The 24,198-nt window shown below is 48.4% G+C and overlaps 1 protein-coding gene across 13 annotated transcripts in view; it reads left to right on the top strand.

The window, feature by feature from the left end:
- Positions 1-24,198, top strand: part of LOC143144991 (disks large 1 tumor suppressor protein-like) — a 796,996-nt gene that overhangs the window by 26,159 nt on the left and 746,639 nt on the right. The window lies entirely within an intron of this gene.

Below are 24,198 nucleotides of genomic sequence, written 5' to 3'. Positions count from 1 at the left end.
ACGAGTAACGCGTCGCAGAAACCGATAATAGATCGGCGGAAGAACATCCCGGTTTATCTAGGAAATATTTTTACGATCGCGGTACGTTCCAGTTGCCACGTTACCGGAACCGCGTTCTACTTTCGCGAACATATTCGTACGCTGGTGGGAGTCCGCGTCCCGAAAACTATTTCCCCTGCATCGCGCTCGGGGATCATCGCGGATATTACCGACTTAAGGGGCCCGTAAAGTTCGAGAAGAGTAATTCTTGGAAGCGATCGGGTTGTTTGCCCCTTGGCTGGGCTTTACGAGTCGAGAAAAGCACGGCGTCGTTGTTGGTAACCGGTCAAGCCGCATTGCTCCCCGTTGCAGTGGATGCAACGCACACGCGCCCAGCCGGTTCGTACGTGCGCGCTTCGTGCTCGTGTGCGCTTTCGGTACAACGATCGGAACGATAGCATCGTATGAGAAACGGTGCTGTTCAATTTGACTGCAGTGCCATCCGCGAGCCGCGCAACAAAATCGGCCGATGCGTCGGGGGAGGGCGGACAATGCACTCAACCTCGTTATCGATATCTTCCTCGATATTGCGCCTTCGTAACGTTCTCGAGCCATCCCGATTCGCGAATTTCGCCCCGTGATTGTCAAGCGTAATCGTTCGATGCGCTTCTCCACTTCCAAGGTGGACGATTTAATTCTCGTCGCGTCGCGTCCGGGACCGAACAAACATTCTATCGCTGCAACGTATCGTTCTCGATCTTCGAGGAAAATTTCTACGAAAGAAATGTTTCCCCGAGTCCGAGAAACCTCAAACGCGACGAGGGTCGTCCGTCTTGCGCGCCGAAGAATTCAACGATCACGCTCGGCGATCGCAGAGATTTTTTTTAATATTAAGAATTGCACACCTGGTGGAACGAGCGACGATCGTACCGCATCGTTTGCGAAATTATCAAGCACGATTTCGTGATCGACTCGTTTCGGATGGTTCTCCATCGTAGCCAGGTCGCGCGAAACAGCGTTTCCAAATTAGAAAGATGAGAATCACGACAAAGGAGCAGTTTGCTCTCGGAATCAAGCTCGCGTACAGATGTACGTTGCACCAGCCAGAGGAACCAAGATGCATAGCCTTGATTTCAACGGAACGGTAATGTTCGGTGTCTCCCCTGTGACACGGGAAACTACAAGGTAACGGCGCGCGGTTATCGGGGACGGGGAGACCGAGCTCGTAGAGAGGAAACTAGAAAATGTCACGCGAAGCATTTCCAATTCCCCTTCCGTTATTTCTCCTTTTTCCGCAGCCGTGATAACAATCGCCGCCGTGGATCTCGTTTTACAATCTTCGTGGAACGATATGTCATTCGAAGAGCGATGATTTGCCGAGTCAGCGCCGTGGTTCCCCTTTCGTTTCTTTAAAGAATCGATGCTTCTCGCTCGTATCTTTCTTCGTTACTTATTCCCGCAGTTTTTTTCCACATACTTCCACGCGGCCCGTGTGTCCCCGAGAACGATCCCGCGACCCCACTCGACTCTCGAGACCCTTTGGAAATCTCTTCGTTTTTTGCCCGCCCCGGAATCTTTTCAACGGTGCGTTTGTTCGTTACGCGCCGCGTTCGAAAATACCTCAACGAACAGGAAGAATCATTTTTTTCTCTCCAAGTTACGACGTGACCTATAAATAGGACATTGGCACCTAGAAGTATCTAATAATATCGAGACACTTGCGCGGCGTACAGTGCCGATAAAATAACGAACAACGGTATTGTAAAATTCTACGAACATCGAGCGGAGAGAACAACGTAAAAGTGGAATCGATTCTACCGATCGAAGTACGTAAATATTTCACGGTAGAAGAATCGAGTAAATTTTACCCAAACGAATGTTTTTTTTCTCGTAATTTGTTACACAAGGTACGTTAAAAATCGCGGGACGTGTTTCGGTTCACGGTGACCGTTTCTTGCTCGAGAACTTCGTTGCGGTCTGTAACGTTGCATTTTCGATTCGTCGCGGTTAATTTATTAGGAACGAAGTTGGCGATGTGAAATTGCCGTGGGTGCACCGGCTCGTTAAGTTAAATACACGCGTGGAGACGCGAACCGCAATTGGTGCTTCCGCGATGCACGGGTCTCGTCTTCGTGAATATTCATTTCCTCTGTCCGTTACCAACGTCGTAAACAAGAAGCACGAAGTTCCTCGTCCGAGCGTAGATTCTTTCGCTCTCGCTGTTTCGGTGTCGGTCGATTAACGAATTTCCACGATGCGGCGAAAACCGTGTTAACCGGGGTCACTCGACGAACAATTTCACCTTTAGGGCCGTTCACGGTGTTAATTCCACTTTTCGTGGAATTGGTTGTGTTTGCGCGTGGCGCGGCGACTAATCGGAACAAGATCGAAAACCAAATCGAAGTCTCGCACTCGCCGAGCGAATTAACGACGAAGCGTCGATTGCGCCAAAATACAATGTAAATCTATGTAAATTCAACGCTCGGATCTACGTCGTCGCGCAATCGATCCGATCGCTTTACGCGAGAAAATCTATCGAAAATGTACGGTGCAATTTTTTCCTACGAGGTTCTGTTTTCGAGAAAAAACTGCTTCGAATAATCGTCGGACGCCAAGAAGAGCGCTATCGTACATACGACACAATGGATAATATTTTCGATTAAAATTTAAACCGATACTTCAAGAGTCGATCGATACGAGTTGCTTAAAAAATGTCGAGTATTCTTCCCACGATACACGCGTGTGCAAGGTATTGTATATTCCGACTTGGTTTTCTCGAGAACAATGCGACCGTATCGAGGCTCGTACCACGAGTTACCAGACGCGAAGTAAAGATGGCGACACGATCGACGAATCGGTGTCGAGTTCACTTTCGCGAGTTTCCTCGAAACGTCGATTCTCGGTTACTTCGTCGAGAAACGGGGGTCGGTCCGCTTCGTGGAGGGGCGTTGGGACTTGGGCCCAGAGGCGAGAGTGTGCGCCAATGGCTATCGAGAGCGTCAACGAAACGCGTCAGAGGGGTACGTGGTAAATTTCACGTCAACGAAGCAACTTTTAGAGCCTCGATTTCACGATTGGTCGATATTACCGGCAACACGATTCTCGAAAATAAATCCGTACCGGGTGACCGTGTCGTAAACCCGGATTTGGGGGATCGTAACGCGCGAAGCTGAGAAAACGCGTAACGATTCGAAAGTATCGAGTCGGTCGAAAACAGCGCGGTGAAGTAGTTAATTTGGACGGACTCCAATAATTCTGCCAAAAATGGTTTCCTTTGAGTTGGCCAATCTCCATGTCACAGATACGAATCGGCGTTACATCGGTCGCGACGTTTCGGCTCTGAGTTCAGGGTGTTCGAAGAAAGTCGCGGGGCGAAACGCGAAAAATAAAAAAATATTTCATTTTAGAAAAATACAAACCGACCGATTACGAAACGGACGAGTTTTCCGCGAGCACGTTCCACGGTGTACGTACGGATCAATGAGGCATTCGTTTGGTCGAGTCGAGGGGTCAGAGTGCTTTCGCAGTATCCGAGGCTGTAGCGGATAGTTGAACCGGGAATGACGAGAACCGACCGGCTTAGAAGCGAAACATCGTTCTTGAGTTACGAACTCTATTCGCCGAGCGAAGTTCTCCATTTCTTTGGAGGGAATTCCGTGGAGGGGGGAATAAGTATCGCGGAACATAGGGATTTCGAGGGAACGATGATATTTAAATGGACATCGAATCGAATCGTTCGGTACAAGGAGAGGAATCGTTCAGGTGATTCGTTTCGAGTAGATTGGACGAGAGTTCGCGACGGAGCGTGCCGAAAATCGAAAATAAAATTTCGCCCAGACGAACGGCCACTTTGGAAATATTGGTCGCGAATTCGTCCAATTGGCGAAGGAGCCGCGTTTGCTTCCCGTACGAAGTACCGATGCGATTATCGAAGAAATCGATGCGCTTTTAACGAAACGCGAAGGCGTCCTCGCCAACTGCGCGAACACGCGAACTAATTCTCAAAGCCAATTTCCTCGAGGAGGAAGCTCCGCGCGAAAACAATTTATTTTGCAATTTTGACTCGCTTTCGGCACCAGGAATTAACCTCGTTTCGCTACCACTGCGCCGTATACGGGTTTCAAAAGCGACTGCATTTTTTCGTGAATACCGAATACACATCGTTACTCGTCCCTTGGCGAGTCCGCGCGCGAACGTTCTCCTTTAGAGCCTAAACGGGTTCTTCACGGAACTACGTAAGAAGACTTAAAAGATTAGAGGAACCGGAAGCCACGGTTGCGAGAGAGTTGCGCGGAGTTCTTTTCTCAGAGGTGTGGCTGCGCTCGGAAAAATAGACAAAATTTAACGTTGCAGCAACGCGACCTTTGTTCGATAGTTCTCGCCGAAACGAATCGACGCGACTGCGTTGAAAATTATTTACAAAACGCCGGACCGCATATTGCACGTTGCAAAAAAATTCCACATCGCGTCGTAGAACTTTTACTTGTTTCGATAGTTACAACATTGTTTAGTTGGCAAGAAATTTGAGAACGCGATAGAAAATGCTTTACAAAAGTATTTTAACGACCTATCGAAGAAATTTTACATCGATGAAATCACGTTGCCTAAAAAGTGGGAAGGTTCAAATATCACAGGGAAGGTTAAAATATTATTTCGTACGATGGAAAAATAAACAGCAAGAGCTCACCGGACGACCTAATAATACCGTCGTAGCGACAGCTCCGATACGTGCATCCGCAAAGAATCCGGACCGCAATAATGTCGATTCGTTCGATCGGATCCTTTCTGTCGCGGATTGTACCGTGTTCAATTAGTCGCGAAGTAGCCGAGCTCGAGAGCGTTAACAATAACGCGGTAGATTTTTCCGCGAAGCACCGTGAAAGTATCCACGAGGTAACGACAAAGTGACGGAAACGGGTTATCACCGAGTCTTCCGGACAAAGGGAATTTAAGAGGCCGTGTTAAAGTTCCGCGCGCAGTTATAGTCGCAGCGACTGCAAAATCGCGGAAGTCGGCAGGCAAATTAGTTCTTAACTTCGTCGCAATGTCGCAACTAAAACGGTGCAACGCTATTAAGCACGAGTCGTGGTCGTTTTCGTCTTTCGAGGTTCTCGCGCAACGGGCCGCAGCTTCGAATTCGCGTTCGATGAAACGCTCGTCCGAACGACCTTACGATTTTCGATCGAAGTTATTCGCATTTTTTCATTCGTTTGTTTTTCTTTTCTCGCCAAATTGTCTCGTCGAATGTTCCACGTGCTTCTGGAGAACCCTCTCGACTCGTCGAACGAATCCGGAGACGGAACCCGTGTTTTCGACGAGACGCGTTTTCGGTTCGGAGATGGCTGACTACGCGGCACGGATTCACCGAATTAATTTCAGGTGTCTCTCAGCTGTCGCGTCACGACAACCCCGTAGGTGGTCCTTTTGCTTTGTACCGAACCGTCCGATGACAGTACACCTGTTTAGACACGGTGGCTCTCCCGGAGAACTTGGCGCGCTCCTGCGTCGCATTCGAAGGAGACGTCGCGACGCTGACTAAGGGTTCACGGTTCGTTCGTACGGGATCGTGTCGCCTCTTCGCCATAATTCAGTCGGTGTTACGACAATTACAGCTGCGTTAGTCTCGTTCGCGACCCGCCGCATTGCTACACCTTGAATCGGATTAGTCTCTACGGGTGTTTCGGAGAGTTTAATCTTACCCTTTCCATCTCGATTCCCTCCTCGTGGTCGTTTCGAGCTTTCCCTTATCGAGCAATCTCGAAAAATTTCTACGCTACTCGACGTTCTCGCGTTACGATCGCTGCGATGATTTTCGAGAAACGAACGAACATTTCCCGTTGGTAATTTCGTCTCGAATCTCGATCGTTCGCGCCAACATTATTTATTCGTATCCACTTCGACCACTCGAACGAAACTAACCAGAGGTTAGACCGATTCTTCGAGGTTGGACGCAAACGCGATAAATTAGTTCGCGATACTTCTTGTTAATAAACTGTGTCTTGCGCGCCTAGTTAATTAGGGTTAGAATAATTTCGTTCGATTCGAACAAGTTTGAACGCGTGTCAATTTTCTGGCCGTATCGATTGTATCGTTCTTCCTTTCTCGTGGTTAACTACTCCTTCTTCGTGTAATTGTCTCGATATCTATAATTTCGTCAAATTTATTCCGTAAAAGTTACATATTCGCGGAACACCGATTTGTATTTTCAAAGTTTCGAGAGTGTTTTGAACGCATCGCGACGTCCGAGAATTTGTTCTTTCTTTTGCATTTACGATAAAATTCAAGAGAAAGTCACCGTGGACAACAGAGTTCGCAATACGCGATTAAAACGAACACGCGAAAGAACGAAGCGTCGCGTCGATAATTTTCCACAATTACCGGGATTTTAGTACCCGTAAGGTTTAATCGGATGTATCTCACGGCTAATATTAACCGCTCGTTCCTGATACATATTTGATTTAACGTTAGCGCACGGCGAGCATCTCGCACCTGCACTCCCACTGCATTGCTGTATCGCTGCAGCTTTCTGTACAAATTACTCTCCGAGAGGATGTAAATGGTACCACCGTATTACGCGTAAATCATAGGCGTCAACGGTGCGCGCAATAAAGAGCGTCCTATTCATTTACGCTCCGGGATGCGGCGCAGTTGCGTCTCAGGAGCGCGAAAAATAGCGAACGATGTAAATAAATCGTATGGAAAAATAAACCTGGAAAATTGGAATTTTCGACGCGACGCAACTTCGAAACGTTCGCTCTCTTGTTCGATCGACGAAACTGTGATCAATTTTCCAACGATAAATCGATCGAGACAGTGACAAAGAAAAGGTAATCCTTGCTTCGTTATTAACCGTTGGTAAAATACGGATACATACGCGTTTATTGCACTCGAAGAAATTCGCGTTAACCGAATGACGGTAATTACCGCACCGAATGCGCGAACGTGTAATCCGATGGGCATCGAATTATACAAAAATTAATTACGGAATATCGAACGACGAAAATTGAAATTTTCGGCCGCGCGGCGAGCCCGCCGTTACATATGTATCGCGCGCGCGGAATTGATTTCACGGTGCTCCGACACGGTGGAACGTTTCTTCCGTGTAATATATTTTTACAGGGTTAACGCGCGCAGCTAGAAAACGACGCGCGGGAGCTATAAAACGCGCGTAAGTCGCGTACGCGTGATTCGGGTGCGCGCGAATTCGTTTCACGATTCCCGGAGCAGCGTGGAACAACTCGACTCGATGTAATATCTCGTAACGCGATTAATAGAGAGATCCAGCGCGGGCGAATAAAATATGGAAGAGGAAACGACGAAAATTGGAATCTCCGCCGGTGCAACGGGCGTATCTCGTTCGTTTATCGTTCGCGCGAGATTCGTTTCAACGGTGTGGAACCGTTGTTCGGGGTAATGTCTTTTCGCGTAATTAATCGACGCACCTGTAAAACGAAGCTAGTAAAATACGGAACGGCGGACGATGAAGATTGGAATCTCTCGCGGGATAACCCGTGTAATTTATGCGCGAATGATCTGTTTACGGTTCGCGCGTGTTGCGTTTCACGGTTGCCTCGGCAGGGTGGTGGATCGCTTGTTCGGGGTAATACGGTTCTTAAAGCGGTTAATAGCTACGTCCGACGATGCGAATAAATTACGACGAGGAACTCGGGATCTTTGGCTAACCTACCGTTCGTATTTTTCGCCCACGCGCTGGTATCACCCTTTCGTTTTAACCAATGGATGCGGATAAAAGTCCGTGGACCGTCAGTTAGCGACTACTGGAATCCTTGCCGCGTCGCATTAAAATACGCGGTACCGGGGTCGTTTGTATCGCACCGGTGGTCATCCGTTGCCAAACAAATTGCGGAACGCTCGGAAAGGGAGGAGGGGGGTTCGTAACGAAAGGGGAGGTAGGAGAATATCGCCCTAAAGTGCCGTGGATGCAATTTGCTGGCCACCAGGCACCCGTGTGCTATTTACTTCGAAACAATTTAGGTTCCGGCCACCGTGGCACAGTTCGTATGCGTCACTGTCAGAATGCAGCCGCGTTGCATCTCGCCGCGCATCTACACGCTCCTCGGAGATTTTTGCCGCATCCGGTCCTTCCTTCGCGTCCTCGCGACCGTTTCTTCACGAAGAAGCCGAAACTTTTTCCGCGTGTGCTGACGAATTTACCTCCGGCGCGTCCCGCTTCTCTCCCGCGACTTTCCAACTAATTTCGCCCCGTCTACGGGCCCTGTCGTCGATTATCTTCGAATCGCAGTTTCTCGAACTTACGACCAGTATTGTAGGTCACGGAGACGAAAACTCGCGGTGTTTGTTACGCATTGCGGTATCGGGGACACGATTCGAAGACCCAGTTTATCGCGAGATCGTCGCGCGGTCCCGTGGCCCGTGCGTGCAAGAACGCGGAAGCTTCTTCGGGCGTCGTTCTCGGGGCTGGAGCGGATTCGAGCATCGCTCGGCCGGGAACTTGCACGGAGAACGAGGAGAAAGATTATTCGGATACTGGCGTACCTAATGAAATTTTTAGAAAATCGAGTCTCGTCCTCACCTTTGTCCTCGCGGGGACGTGGAGGGTAACCGAGTCGAAATTTCTCGCGACATCGGGGTCACCGCGAGGTGTCGAGGAAATTGGCTACGATCGCGAGATCGAGATTGTCGAACTTTTTTTCAACATCGCGAACTTTTTATCTCGGTTGGTTAACAGTCGCCTTTGGAGAAATTTCACGGAGCATTCGCGGATACTTTGACGTAGCTCCTAGAGGTCTCGTTGGAAAATTATGCGAGAATTTTGCGAACTTGCGATACATTTGTCTCCGCGACCAGTGTACGCGCACGAGGTGGTTTATATTTCTATTCGCGAACGGTGCGGCGGTCTCTTGGTAATTTAATGCCAAAAGAGAGTTCACTGGGTCGATGGTCTTCGTTACGCGTATATTTACGATATGTACGAAGCACGGTACGCTGCTTCGCGAAAGAGTACTTCGCTGGCTGAGTTCTGCGAGTTCTGTGAGTTCTGTCCCAATTTTCGGGAAATTTTATCCGAGTTCTTTCTCTATTCCAACTTTACGTGTTCTCGGTAAGTGTCCGATAGATCTCTGCGAGTCTCTGCGAGTCTCTGCGAGTCTTTCGTAAGTTCTTTGCAAGTGATCTCTTGGTTTTCCGCGAGTCGTCTATGAGTTTTCTGAGTCTTTTGCAAGTCTTCTACGAACCCTCTACGAATCCTCTGTAAATCCTCTTAGTCCACTACGAGTCTTCCGTGAGTCCTCTACGAGTTCTCGGTGAGCACTCCGCGAGTTCCATCTGTTTGTCGAATCGAAGCAAAAAACACGGTCCTGGCGATGAACATTGCGCGTTGATGGTAATTGGGACCGGACAGAAAGAGTTGCTCTCGTTTCTAAAATCCAGATATTGTTCCATAATTGTCAAAATTCTTCTTTTTCGACAATCGCGACCCTCCCTGAGTCGATGTTACAGCATAGGAAAATTCTTCTTTCGTTCTACGGTTGCATCGACATTTCGAGATCCCTCGCACCGGGGTGAACGCGATAAACGTTAGACACTAACTTGGTTGCGTTTTCGCGATTTGTATTTTCGCGTTTCCGTTCGTCTGTAATAAATTCACCACGACGACGTGACGTTTCACGAAGCGCAAAAGTCCGGGCGAATAAATCCGTATAATCCCGGAACGATTTTCTCGGCTAGCGCGTAACTTTCCTCGATATTTCTGGATAGAGATCGTAAGTGATAACGTTGCGAGGTTGCCCGCAGCCGGGCAACCGGTGCTTTATAACCCGGCCGTTTTTATTTCTGACTTACGATCGGAGTGCAAGCTGACTCATTTATGAGGAAAGGAGGCCGTCTCGTGGAAGAGATGTCCGACCGTCTAGTCGCGCAACCATCGACTGGCAGGAAATCGATTTCATCTTGCCGGGCCTTTAAATATCGTTCCGTTTCTTCCGTTATTTCGACGAGGGATTCTCGCCGTCGTCTAGGCTTCTCCGAAAATAGAATCCTCGATGAGACGACCGAGTAAGAACGAACGGAAAAAGACGTTTTCCGATCGTTTGGAAATCGAAATCTTTCGAGAGCGATCGAAAAAAAGGGAAAAAGAGAAATTCCATTCGAGGAGCGGATTCACGGACCGAAACGAATTTTTCGCATTTTCTTTTCGGTTTTTTGTTCTTCTTTCTTTTTTTTTTTTTTTTTTTCAAACACCGTTGGTTATCCGAACCTAAACAGACCGCGTATCGAATTCCGCAAACGTATCGAGTTTCGGTAACATTTGAATACGGATTGTTTTTTCACGTCATCGGCGCGGACCGAATTGCGTTAACGGTGATCGATAGACGGATTAACGGTACGTATTTAGCAATTTACGTTTCATTATTCGCAGCCTCGTTTTAATTCGTATCGCTTTTTCATTCCGACGTTATCGCGGCTGTTGTTGTTTACGATGCTTTCGACGGAAATGTAATCATCGGAATATCAATAAGCGGCGCTACGAATACTTAACAAATTTTCAAATCGGTAATTCGTCGAGTGCACGGTCAACGGAACTTCGTCCACCGAGAATCGACGAAAATATCGCCGAAAAGTTCGTTTCGAAACGGAAATTGAGGAAAATATTTTTGAAAAATTCGATTCGGAGGAGATTCGCGGATAGTTCGAAACGTTCGCGGTAGACAAATGGCGTTTTCGGGAACGGTGATGCGGCGGATAATTTTTCACGAATTATTTTCAACGACGAGTTCGAACGATCGTTAAACGAGGATCCAGGGAACTTTTCGTTGCTCATCGACCAGCCAATCAAAAGGGGGAAGCGACGATTGCAATTTGAAAAATATCGCAGCAACGCGAAGATCATCCATCATCGCGTGTACACTCCTCCGGTAACGTTTTAATAACGTATCTTTAATGGAGCTTCGAAATGCAATATTCGCATCGGTAATATTGATCTTGAGCAAATATATACGTATCAACATAAATTCGATCCCGAGCGATTAAAATTTCCCATTACAGCTTTCTACGAACGCGAAACCATTTTTCCGAACGATTATTTTACCGAAAGTTACGCAACATTTTATCGCGAATTTTGTACCTCGAGAACGATCCGGATCGAATTTAAAGGGTTTGCTCGGTTCGGAGGTAAAAACTCATTCCCTTTATACGTTTCTTTAAAGAACCAACCCTCGAGATCGTTATTTCGACCAAGTTCGAAAGATCGACGATCTCCCAGGATTTCGTACCGAGTTCTCTGTACATTTAAAAATTACAAGTCGAAACTTCAAACTGGTTTCCCTCGAAATTACGTTTTTCAACCGGATACTCCGAGCGACTCGTAATTCGATAACGTCTAAACCCAAAACCACGAGGCTCTCTCTTCTCGTCGACGGGAGCTCGAAAATTTCGTTCGAAAGTATCTTTTCCCCGGATACTTTCGAATACGTTTCCTCCTTCGTGTTATTTCGTTCGCATCTTCGCGCAATAGGACTCTTTCGGAATTCTTTGTTTACGACGAACGCGACCGCGAGTTATCGCGTCGGTCGTGGAAACGGGTTCCTTTGTGCGCGCGTTGCCGCCACAAAGTGAATTATTTATACTGGAAAAAATTCCCGTGGCTCGGCGAAACACGAATAAACGTACGCACGGAGTTTGAAGTTGCCAAGGTGGATAGTTTCCCGATAAAAAAATTCTCGAACATCCAATATTTAGGATTCCGAACCAGACCGACCTTTAAACTCGCCCCGTGGCTCCGATTAATTTTTTCCCGCACGGTCAAACCGCCGAGCGCGTAAAAGGGTTCTCGTACGGTTACAATATCGGCCTGGGGATCCGCATTTCCGGTTTCTTTCCCGTAGGTAAAGTCTACACTGGTAATACGTAGGTACTGTACCATGGAGTGGTTCGCGCGTGCGGATTCAGGCTCGCTGATAAACCTTTTCGGCGATTACGCCTTCCTATCCGGTGATACCTGAAATCTATGCTAATTCTCGGGGATAAAATATTTGCCACGGTCGTGCATGCACCCCGGAGAGTCCACCTCGGTGCCTCGCGCACGGTACAATGGCACTGGGTTGATTTATACTGTGCGCCTGACTCCGGACAAATCCTACGCTCGGTGCCGCGTATTACAGTTGTGCCCGGTGAAATTTTATGGATTACGTTCCCCCTATCTACCCGCCAGATCGAGGAGCGGGACGGATCGATGCGTTCACCGCCCCCCGTAAGATCCGTGGAAACAAATTTACAAAATATCCTCTGTTCGGATCGTCGCGAGCGACACCTTCGATGAAAACGTTTCTCGCGCCCTGGAAAATTTTCATCTCACCGGTTCCGTCTACCGCGATTTCGTTCATCGTGAATCGACTCCCACGCTCCATCGAGATGTTTGAGAAACTTTCCCATTCTCCTTCCAGATTCGCGATACCACCGTCACCGTTCACCCGGTAAATATTGGCTTGCTCGGAATGTCGTTTCGTTTTCCAAAATGGAGAATATGTAATTCAGTAGAATATACGCTATATTATACGCTATAAAAAAATTGTGTTTCATTTTCACCAAAAAAAAAAAAGAAACGAAATGACTTTCCGAACGACACAATAGAATTTGCATGCTCGTCAACGTAGCTCGAATTTTCTCGCGTTAAAGTTTCCTTATTTGAAAACCAGATCTGCGATCCAAATTACACTACGTGTATTAATATATATTTTATTTTGTAATGTACATTACAAGATATCCTTTCTAAAAGTGTTCTTTCAATACGTTGTACAAAATAAAAGTCTCGTTCGGATCTGTTCTCCCGTTTCCTGAACGGAACTAGTATCGACGCAACTTCGAGGCACGAGAAACATCGATGCAACGTTCCGGTGGAAGGAAAGTCATTCCGTCGTGGAGAATAGTCGGGCAAGATTTCGCGAGGGTTGCTCTCGAGACTTCACCGCGTTATCGTGGCACGGGTCAACCTCCAACCCCTTCCGTCTGCACCGGTGGCCGTATGGATCGCTGTATTCATTATTCCGGTGCTAAATCGTTTGTGAATAATGGCCCCCATGAATCTTTTCGCGGCTGACGGCGCTCGTTGCCGGGAATTCGCGCACCGGGTTGGTCCTCTCGCCTGCAGGATCATCGAGGTGGCGCAAGATGCTGCTGGAAGCATTTCGACCGAGTTTTTGGATGGAAATTTTTCGTTGCAACGCGTTAACAAACGAAAAGAACGAAAAGAACACGCGCGAAATCTATCGACAGATCGATGCGTCGCATTGTCCTCCGATCGGAACCTTCTGCTCGAAAATCGATCGTGTTTTTAACTCGGATATTTTCCTATTTTTAATCGAGAGGAACAAATCGAAAGACGACTACCATGGCGAGTGATCGATGGACTACACGGTTGCGTAAACGCGATCACGATCGGTTATTACACGGATCTCCGCGTAACTTTTCCCGATTAGTACATCGGAACACCTGCTACTTTCGATGTAAAATAACTTTCGATTTAATTAATTTCTTTCTCACGACAGTGCATCGACAGAAGTGTTTCTATACCGAGTTGCAAGTTCGCGCAGTTAGTTCGTTTATACGTTCACTTCGGTAAGGATATCTGTTTGTATCTTTAATAAATAGTACGAATATTAATAGAGGGCGATAGAAAAATAAAGTAGAAATTAATCGGACGAGAAGAAAAATGTAACGGTCGAGGAATGGAATCTTTGGTCGAATAAAAAGTCGTGAGAATGCAGGGGAGTCGCGTGTCTCGCAACCGTGACGAAAGACACACGGAAACTGGATGCATCGAGGTGTGTCGACCTTCGAGGATCTTAAAAGAAATTGTAGTTCCGCGTTGAGATGATATTTTGACTGGTCTTTGATGTCTCGGGAAACTTTTATCAAACGCATTCCTCGTTGGGCCAGTGTCGTGGCCATCGAAGCGTAGAATCGAGCAACATCGAAGAAACGGTGCGCCGTGAACGCTGGGATCGCGAATCGATCCGTCGAGAGATACATCGCCGTAGGTCTCGCAAAAGTCGCGCGATTAGGTCCACAGAGGGTCGAAAGTTTTCTTCGTCGAAATGCCGCGAGCACCGAGTGCGTGAAACTGACGCGAACAGTCGTTCCCATTGTCGTCGGTTTCCTTTGTAGCGTGGACAAAAGGCAGCCGGATAAAATACTCGATACACTTGATTCGGACAATCCGGATCAAGAGCTAAACGTTACAACTATCGCGAGCAGCGTCTCTCCGAGGAATTAATTGTTTCGTTGCGTCTCCATTGTCCGCGAATCTCCAGCCACGTTGAAACACGTTCGATTCTTCGCCGCGGACGAGTCCCGCTCGGCGACCCTTCGGAGCGTTTCGTTGTTACCTCGTCGGGTGCAAGATTTCGGGAACGAAATACCTCGAACTCTGATACATAGAAGAAAGAATACCGAGATACGTATCGTATTGTACGTAATACACCGGAATAACGAAAGAAACGTTCTCTTCTCGAATTCTTTCCGGTTACTCGAGCGGTTAGCGCGCGCGAAACAATTACGAACGACGGTGGAAGAAATCGAAAGAACCTCGTCGAGGTTGACGCGGGGTCTTTCGATAACGGAGAATTTTTATTCCTTGATTGCGAAAGAAACGAAGAGTCGATGAAAAAAAAAGTGTAAAAAAAAAGAGAAGAAAACCGAGCCGTGGAACGAGTACGGAATGGAAGAGATGTTCGAGGAAATTCGAGGACCGTGAAAATGTTCGCTTCGAAGATCGAAGACAAGTGGTGTACGAGATGGGATAATTTTGTTCCGTTTGCGAGCGTGTATTGTTCCGTCACGGTTCCCTGGAAGCGGAAACGCAGATATGGACGAGAAACGGGGCAACGTCGTGTTTCGAAACGGTGGAACGGGGACAGTGTGCGAAAAGTGTACGTTTCGAATTAGAATTATTAAGGCCGGTGAATAAAATAAAACGGAGTAGAGCGACAGGAACCGAGGAAATTTGTTCGCTCGATGCTCGAAGTTTGGACCGCGAGGGAACGTTTCGCGTATTTTTATCGGTGAACAGGAAAACGGGGTTCGTAGCTGACAGGTACGAACGGTCGGGAGATGCAACGAGTAACGGAATTGATAAATTACGAGGCGACGTCGTGTCGGTTGTCGTAATCGTTGTACGAAGGTCCGATAACGCGGTTAACGTAAATGTAAGATGATAATCGGGCAACGTACCACAAATTCTGACACCGTATCTGAAATCTACGAGCTCTCCTATCTGGCAGATACTTCGGTCATAAATTCGAGAGAAGTGGGGTGCCGGTGTATATCGTGGAGATACAGGCCGGAAGGCATCCGCCTAAGACTCGCGCCACTGATCTCCTAAGCCCTTGAGGCTGCCACGTCCGCCAACTGCTTCCTTCGAACGGTTTCCCTTTGTTGGCTAGCTACGAGTTCGTTGCATCTGATCCCCTCTAATTGTAAATAACGCGAATGATAAAACGTCCGTGTCAATGGTTCCCCGATCGAAGTAGATTATAGCCACGTCCGTGCAACATACTCCGAAGAACCGAGGTACGGGATCTAGGACATCGACAGAGACCGATCGCGGACCCGCGCGACCTCGGTCAAGATTTTTCACCCTTGAGTCTGTTAAATGCCGCGCGGACGACCACCCTACTCTTTCTACTGGGTGCATCTTGCACGGTTCGCAATTAAATCCTCGCAAATCCCTCGCGCTGCTCGTAAGAATCGAAACCGAGGGGCTCGGGAGTTTCGAGATCACCGAGATCTCTAGGTCCTTCGCGCACCTCGGAAGTCCCCGAGACTATCGGAACTTCTCGAATCCCTCGGGCCTCCTCGATTGTTCAGGATCGCTAGGGTAATCCTCGACCACCTCGAGACCTCGGAGATCTTCGTGAATTTTGGAACGTCTCGAGTTCTTCGCTACTTCGGAGCGATAGTCGTCGGTTCTCGCGAGATTTTCATCGATGGTACGCGAAGACACGAACTAGCCTCCGAGACTTATCGCTCTCGAAGTCAATGGTACCGGTGTTCGAGTTTGTATCGTCTGTATCGAGTTTCACGGGTTCAGTCTCGTCGGTATCGGGTTTCGAGGGTTCCAGACATCGACGATATTTGGCTTCGCGGGTTCGATGTTTTGCGTATCGAGTTTCACGGGTCTGGCTGCGTCGGTATCAGGTTTCACGGATTCCAACGTCAATTGTACTCGTTTCACGGGTCTAGTTACATCGGTATCAGGTTTCAAGGATCTTAAACATCAAGGGTACTCGGTTTCACGCGTTCAGAATTCTTTGTATCGAGTTTCACGAGTCTGGTCTTCTCGATATCAGGTTTCAAGTATCCCAAACATCGACGATACTTGGTTCCACGCGTTCGGTATCACGTCCATCGAGTTTCACGGGCGTAGCCTCGTCGACATCGCGTTTCAAGAACCCTAAACATCGACGATACTCGATTTCACGCGTTCGGCGTCACATCCATCGAGTTTCACGGGCCTCGTCGATATCAGGGATCCCAAACATCAACATCACTCTGTTTCGCGCGTCGAGCCTTATTCGCAGTACGTTCCAGTCGCTTCGCAGCTCGTTACGTTTCTTGGTCCTGACATCTCCCTCGGAATGTCCAACGTATTCCATGACCCCGTGCACACTTCACCGCGACGTGTTCCGTGGATGTTCGTCCAGTGTTCGTCCACGAACGTCGCAGTCCAGCGCGTCTCGAAAATTTTTCTTTCGAACGTCTCGAGGAAGGAACAATAATACATCGGGTAAAATCTCGTCGCGAGGTCCCGAGGAGTGTTTTTTTCTCCTTACCTCGGACGTTTCCCACTTACCTCGGAGTTGGTCGCGCGCCAGGAAGATGGAAATTACGTGCTCGCGACATCCGTCATACACTGCGATTGGCTGGGACAAAGAATGCGGCGAGCCAGAGTCCTTTCATTCCAGACTTCCTTCCGCGTCCACTCTTCTTTTCCAGTTGTCTGGGTTTAATCTGTGCGCAACACGAACCGGGCGCTCGTGTTATCGAGGGGGACGAACGTAAAGAAGAGAAAGACGAATTGAAAAAAAAAGAAAGAAAGAAAAATATGGCAACGCGATCGAACGCCGCAAGGTTCTCGTACGCGGCGGTCGCGGTTTTCGCAACCGGCGGCCAACTACTTGGCACTCGGCGCGCAGCTTGTCGCGCGGAAATATTTTATCCGTTCGAACGATCCACGATTAACTGTATCGCGTGGCATCCTCGGTCTAGTTGCCAAGTGTCAAAATCGGTGGGTTTCCGGGTTTGGTAGCCAACCGCGAGACGCTCCTAGAGGAACCTCGGCTCTCTTCCGAGAAGATTAAAATCGTGCTAACCGTCACCCGGTCCGAGTGGTGTTTCGGTGTCTCGGCGTTGTCGTCTCGCGGCACCGTATGCGTCGTCGCGCGTGTCGTCGAAACGCGCGCAAACCTCGCGTATCGTTCTCGCGAAACGAACCAAGGGGCGGTTCGAGTGACAGGTTTCGTCCCCGATTCTCTTTTACGCTCCTCGATCGATCAACCCGCTCGAGGTCACCAGCTGCATCGCTTACGTAATCCGTGCATCCGCACGCCTCTGTCTCCTACTCGAGAGCGTCCTAACAGCCTTGTGTAATCTTATTCTCGAAGCTACCGCGCTCGATTTATCGGCTCGTCGCAGAGGAACGTATCGACGACACGTTACCCCGATTCGTTACCAGGGAAGGATCGACGGGGTCGCGTCATCGTTGTCTCGATTCCTTCCTTCGATCCTCTCGAGGAGGGTGCTTAAAAAAATGACGTCCCGTGCATTTTCCGCTCTCGTTGGCTCCCTTCTAACCGCATTTTTCGAGGCCCCCAATCCCCCAGCCTCGTTCCCGTTTCGGAGCATCTCGTTTCGCGCGAACCACCCCTGGCGTATTTCACCTCTTCCACGAACCTCTCGGGACAGATACTTCCACCTAATCTGGAGTGTGGATCGATGGAGGTACGGTGTCTTCGCCAACGCGGTTGGAGAACCGACTCTCGAGGATTTCATTCAAAGATTTCGACAGCCACCGTCTCCGCCCCTAACGTTGCGCGAATCGTAACCGGTGAACCGGTGCGACGATTCGCGAACGGTTCGAAAATGGTCTCGCTGGTCCTTGGTCTTTACGCGCGATGGACCATCCGCGGGATAAAAGCGAGTCGAGGAACACGCGCGCGAGATGAACCACGAGAGGGGCAAGCGGTGGAAGAAACGCGGTAGAACGACCAAAGATTACCGGACGAAAGTTCAACGATATTTTACAAAAATATAGGAGTTCGTAGGGAAGTTGTCACCCAGATTCGAGCGTCACCGAAGAAATTCGCTCCTCTCGTGCTCGCTGACCGAAATGATCTTATCTTTCGAATTTTCGATGCAAAAGTTACGCAAAAGACCGACGAAAGAAAGGAACAACGAAGTAGGAAGACACGTCGGAGATTCGGTGTCTGTTCAGAACCGCTTCCAGGAACGTCCGAGAAATTAGTACCAATTCTTCCGATTCAATTGCGAAACGAATTCGCGAGATACGAACCGTGGAGGAGTGTTGGGCATTAGGATAGGTTAACGACGATACAACTCTTCGACGACAATAATAATGTAAAATATATTTAAGAGAAACTCCCACTCCACGGTCGACGCGTCTTGATTTTCCGATCGCGACCCATTCACACGTAACGAAACCATTTCTTTTCCTCCAGTCGAAAACTCCAGACCCGTTCCCAATGACCCGTGAACACTCTCGAAACGGATATTGTACCGCAAAGTATAAACATCGATGCCATTTGCTCTGTTCGAAACATTTCTCGTTCACACCCACTCGTAACGATACTTATCTCGTACCCGGAGAACCTATTTAGCCGAAGAACGATATTAATTTCGACGTTTCCGAAACCTCGGTAGAACCGAGACGCACGAAGCATTTATATCAGTAGAAACTAGTTCGGCGAAAGCAGTTCGACGAGCTTTCGGAGCAAAAGCCGAGAGCAAGGTTTCGTTGAAATTATTAATCGAACACGATGGATAATTTTCGAAGGACGTAATAGGATTACGAGGACACGGAAGAGCGGGGGGAAAAATGGAGAAGTACGAACAGCAATAAGGAGAAGCAATTCAAGTGAAAATTCAGCGAACGCGGTGGCACGGAATCGATTTATCGGGTTTTTGTAGTCTGGTATAAAATTTGACGGAAATGGATAAAATTAAGAGATAAAAAAGGAAGACGGAGGCACTCGAAAAGGAACGCTCGCGGCGAAGGAAGGGTCGAGGATCGATTCGCGGCCGGTCGATCCTTCGAGTCCCGAGGGTGCGGTCTCCGCTCGCCGATTCGAGGAACCTTTCCAAGATCACGGTGTGTCCGAATTTTGTATCGAGCTGCACCTACCGAGTGCACGGAATCTTCGTAACGTAGGTGCACGCGGACGAAATGTATGCACGCGCGAGGTAAATACGAGAAAGGTGTTTTCGTCAGTGTTTGCGCGCGCGCAACGCGTAAACCTCTGCAGGAAATGCAAATGTACGGCACTCGGGTTTTCGCTTAATCCGACTAATTCAATTTATCGTAATAAGTGGTTAACGTAACGCGTTGCGCAACGCGTTCGGCAAAGTCGTACGACACTCGTCGAATTAGAAATATGGGATCGAGCGGTCCTTAACGAAATTTCTAACTTCGTTTCGGGACGAACTCGAGCGAGTCGATCGTCTTCTTCCGATCCACAACGGAACGAGATCGCAGCGCTAACAGCGATTGGAATCGAAACGAAGAGTCTCGGAAAATACGATACGCTCTATCCGTTCTATCGATCTCGGACAATGTTCCAACGATAAGTACGATCCATTCTCGCGGCTCGATGTTAAAATAGACGGAACGCGAAACCTTAACCGAGATGCGAGATGCGCAGCTTGGAATATTTCAGAGAGGAGCACGCGATACTGAAAATATTTTCAAAGTAACGGTTGCCCTAAGACCTCGGTAAAATTTTCCAAGTACCGTCTGCTCTTAGACTCTGGCCCACGGAAAGTATTCTTCGAGTTTGACCACCGTTTTCCAAGTATTTTCTCTAATCCAGAGACTCGTACGAAAGAAACGTTTCGGTCGCTCGCACGGATACAAGAAATTTTTTAAACGATTTCTTTCGACGAAAAGACACTTTAAACACTACCGTATGCCAAGAGAGGTGTTCAAACACGATCGTTTAATATTTCGTTCTTTTCATCGAATATTTCGTCCGATCCAGAAAGGAACCCATTGTCCGCGAATAATTCGTCTCTGTTCTCACCGATCTTTGTTCTCTTTGTCTCTCGTCTTGCCGATCTTCGTTCCCTTTGTCTCCATTCTCACCGATCTTTGTTCTCTTGATCTCTTTGTCTCTCGTCTTACCGATCTTCCCCGAGAGCGTCGAGTCGTCGTTCTTCTATTCAAGATTCTTCGCTCGTCACGTGTCACAACGAGAGAATCTTATTCCCGAACGGTAATCGTCTCCCGAGAAAGTTTCGTCCGTTCGTTAAACATCGGCTACCGAGAGATCGGTAAACGGCGACCGATCGGCGGTAAACGCGAGCGAACCGAGAGAGACGGCGGAGCAACGGTAGGAGAAGTTCGCGGATGTTGATCCAGCCGATCTCCGAAACTTGGTAATTTTTACGTCCACGCCTAGGGGACGGAAACGTCTGACGGTGGCCACACGTGTAACGAAACTTAAGGTTCCACTTTGCTCGACGCTCGCCGCCTCCCGATGTCAAGAGAATTTCCTCCGCGGAAACTCGCGCGCGGGGCATACGAATACCACGGTTTATAAAAAATTCATGCTACCCCTTTAGAAAAGTTCGTGCCGGGAATAACGGAACTTCTTCTTTTCCGCGCTCGCGCGGACCTACGAACGCGCGAAAAAATGTATTCGAGCGTTTCCCCTCTGACCCCCTCGTCCTTTTATTTCGTCGCAGCGAGTATTCGCGAAGGGGCGTCTACGCTCCAGACGTCGTTGTCCCGTGGATGGCTCGTTCTCGCCGCGAGTTTTTAAGTTTTTCGAAATTTCTTTTCGCGATAATTGGCGCGAACACCGTACCGACTTAACGCCGCGAGAAACGCGCGAACTTTCCCCGGGATTGAAACACCGTTTTTACGAATCAACCACTAGGAAGGTTTCGCGATCGAAACGTTACTCGTTGTCGAACGACAACGCCTCGTTGATTAATCCTCCCGACGCATTATCGGCGATTCCAGCGATAAGAGCGCGTATCGTAAAATCCTCCGTAACCGGCGCGCGTTAACGAGTTCCTCTCGATGATTCGCAACGCGTCGATGTAACCGTGACGTTCGATCAGCTCGCGCGACGACAACTTCCTCCGTTCGCCGTTGTTTACGCGTAATCGGTGTCCATTAACGACGATCGAAGATCGAGAACTTCTTCGCGGCTAGTGATTTTTCATCGTCGTTTCCGTAACGTGGTCGCGTTTCGTAGATGCATTTGGAAAATCGCGCGCTCCGCGAAACCATTTCAGAGAGGCGTAACGCTCTCCTCTTTCCGCTCCGTGATTAAGCGTTTCAAACGACGATCGAGACGCGAGAATCCTCGTAATTCAACGCCGCTTTTAACGCCCTCCAACTGTTCCTACCGCCACCTTTGCGACAATAATTGCGAAGCGATACGTTTCCAGGCCGGATGCTTTCTCCAATTGGCGGAGTGTTCCATCCAAGTTGGAGTGTTCCAGAAAGGGTAGTCTTGCGTTGCAAATAAATATCAATTAATTCACGATTACGTTCGACCGGAGGTATTTGTCATTTCTTGAGGATATTTCTCGCTATTGACAAAAGTTTACCGTCACTATTTTGCGCAATTCCATGGTGTTTAGGATAGAACGATTTGTGTATTAATGGACCAATTGACAGAAGAGTCTTGCGTTACAAATAAATATCAATTAATTCACGATGTTCGACCAGAAGTATTTATCATTTCTTGAGAATATTTCTCACTATTGCCAATAGTTTAATATTACGATTTTTGACAATTTCATTGTCTTCAGGACAGAACGATTTGTGCATTAATGGACCAGCCGACAGAAAGAGTGATCTCCTTGCGCCAGGTGTTAAACATTGCCAGGTGTTCGAAGTTTCTTTTCGACAGTGACGGCTATCGACGCGGAAGATATCGTTGGAATAATTTAATTCGAGGGTCGTTCACCGCATAGACAGTTTATCGGGGCGAAACGCCACGGTTTTTGTCGAAGTGGTCGAGCGATTTAACAACGACCGCAAGGAACTCGCGGATTCGCTTTATCGCACCTAGTTGAATCCTCCCTTGGGGAAATTCGGCTAGATTTCTTCGAAGAGATAAATAAGTTTGCGAGGTGAATTCCAGAAGGAAAGAAGATCTCGCTGCCGGGAAGACCGAAGTAAACCAGTCACGTTTTTTACAAAGCTCTCCCCTGTCCCCCCCTTCTTTATCTTCTCTTTGCGTTATTCGTTACGCTTGCACCGTAACTCCGTATCGTTTTCCGTTCTATTTGCATGCGCACCGCGTGAGATTGTTTTCGCATTGTTTATTCGTCGAGCGATTTTTCTCGGTTCTCGCGCGACGAGTTCGCGTCAAAGGGAAACGAAAAGAGAGTCCGCGATCGTAAATCGATCTCTATACGCGTTCCTCTCCCCGAATCGTCGCCAATCTCGGTTTCGATACAGTTTCTTGGTTCTTTTTTCATGAAAATTGCACGCCTGTGTTTTCACCATTGAAACACGGATCGCGGTTCGTTCGAAGGCCGCTCTGTTACCGCTTGACGTAATCTGCGTTGTTGTTCTCGATCGACGTACCTAATAAATCGTAATCGGGGCAAGGCTGTCGGTAGCGTGTGCCCTCGCGGCTGTAAAAGCTCGGCCAACACCCAGATCGCGAAACGGTCTGGAAGATCGTTCTCGAGACTCGATCGAAACTTTCCTCCGCGATGGTTTCTCCCTTCGAATCATTTTTCCAAAAGGAATTACCCGAACGTTCGAAAAGAGCCGAGAGCGCTTTAAACATCGAACTCGGAACGATTGTTTCCCATCGGTTCTGGAATAGCTCGTTTCCTTGGTGAAATCTACCCCGGTTTCGAGTAACGACGAATTTACGCGAGACGAAATCGCGCACGATTATGTACGCGCACAGACACACACGAACACTCGTCTCCACATTTTACCGCGGTCGTAGACGCGAAAAACTTGCAGGGACGATAAATATTTCCCGGAAGAAAGGTTTTCATAATTCAGAGGCAAGCGGCCTCGATAGGGCCATTACACGTGGCCCCCCCGCCGCGAGAAACTCTTCTGAGAGCAAAGTTTCGCGAAGCCGGTTAAACGCGTTTCGAACCGAGAACTGGCCGAAAATAATCGAGCCCTCGTAATTACGATCGTAGTTACCCGAGGAGTCGAAGTTGTTCGTTCGGTCGTAAAGCAAACGACGCGACTGTCCGCTCGGAGGTAAGCCCGTCGATATCCTCGTTTGAAGAGCGGTCGCGATCGAATCGTAAATAAACGAGGAACGCGTCACGATGAAACGTCAACAAACGTGGCGGTGTGTTACGATACGCGTTCTCTTTTCGAAATGCGAACACGGAGCAACCGAGCTTACCGAATGGAGTCTACTCGACTCTATCCGCCGTGGGCCTCGAGTGATTTCGTACCCGGGACGAAAGTTGAACGCGATTCCGGGATACACGGGAACGCGAGCGCTGTGGTATTGAAGCGTCCTCTTTGAAACGCGCACGTCATTTGCATAATTCGCGGTCGTTACCCTATCGAAAGATATCGTCGATCCTTTTTTCTTTCTCCTTTGCCTCAGAGAGCCCGCAAAGTAGACGCGTTCGTCGACCACCGCGTCTCGTAGCAACGAAATCGTTCGCGACTCCCGATAAATAATTTATCGTTCCTATCGTCTCGAGGTTACGTATTTTCTTTTTTTTTTCGAGCAAGATCTTCGTAAACGACACACACCGGTTTGCTCGTTTTTTTTTTCTCCGTTGCATTCGACGAGGTTCCGCGTGCCCGCGCGAGAACGGAGCGCCAAGAGGTCCGTACACGTGGATCGAGGCCGCGGGTTCGAGTCCCCTCGTTTTTTTTTCCTTTTTCTTTTTTTTTTCTTTTCTTCTTTTTCGAAATTTCTACGCCATTCGAGATACTGTTTTCCTTTGTCGCGAGGACCGTTGTACGTCGTCTGCGCGCTGCTTCGAGAAACA

The sequence above is a fragment of the Ptiloglossa arizonensis genome, chromosome 3 (genome assembly GCF_051014685.1).
Source record: "Ptiloglossa arizonensis isolate GNS036 chromosome 3, iyPtiAriz1_principal, whole genome shotgun sequence".
NCBI lineage: Eukaryota > Metazoa > Arthropoda > Insecta > Hymenoptera > Colletidae > Ptiloglossa > Ptiloglossa arizonensis.
The sequence above is the reverse complement of the archived record's forward strand: the minus strand, read 5'-3'. Positions and strand labels throughout refer to the sequence as shown.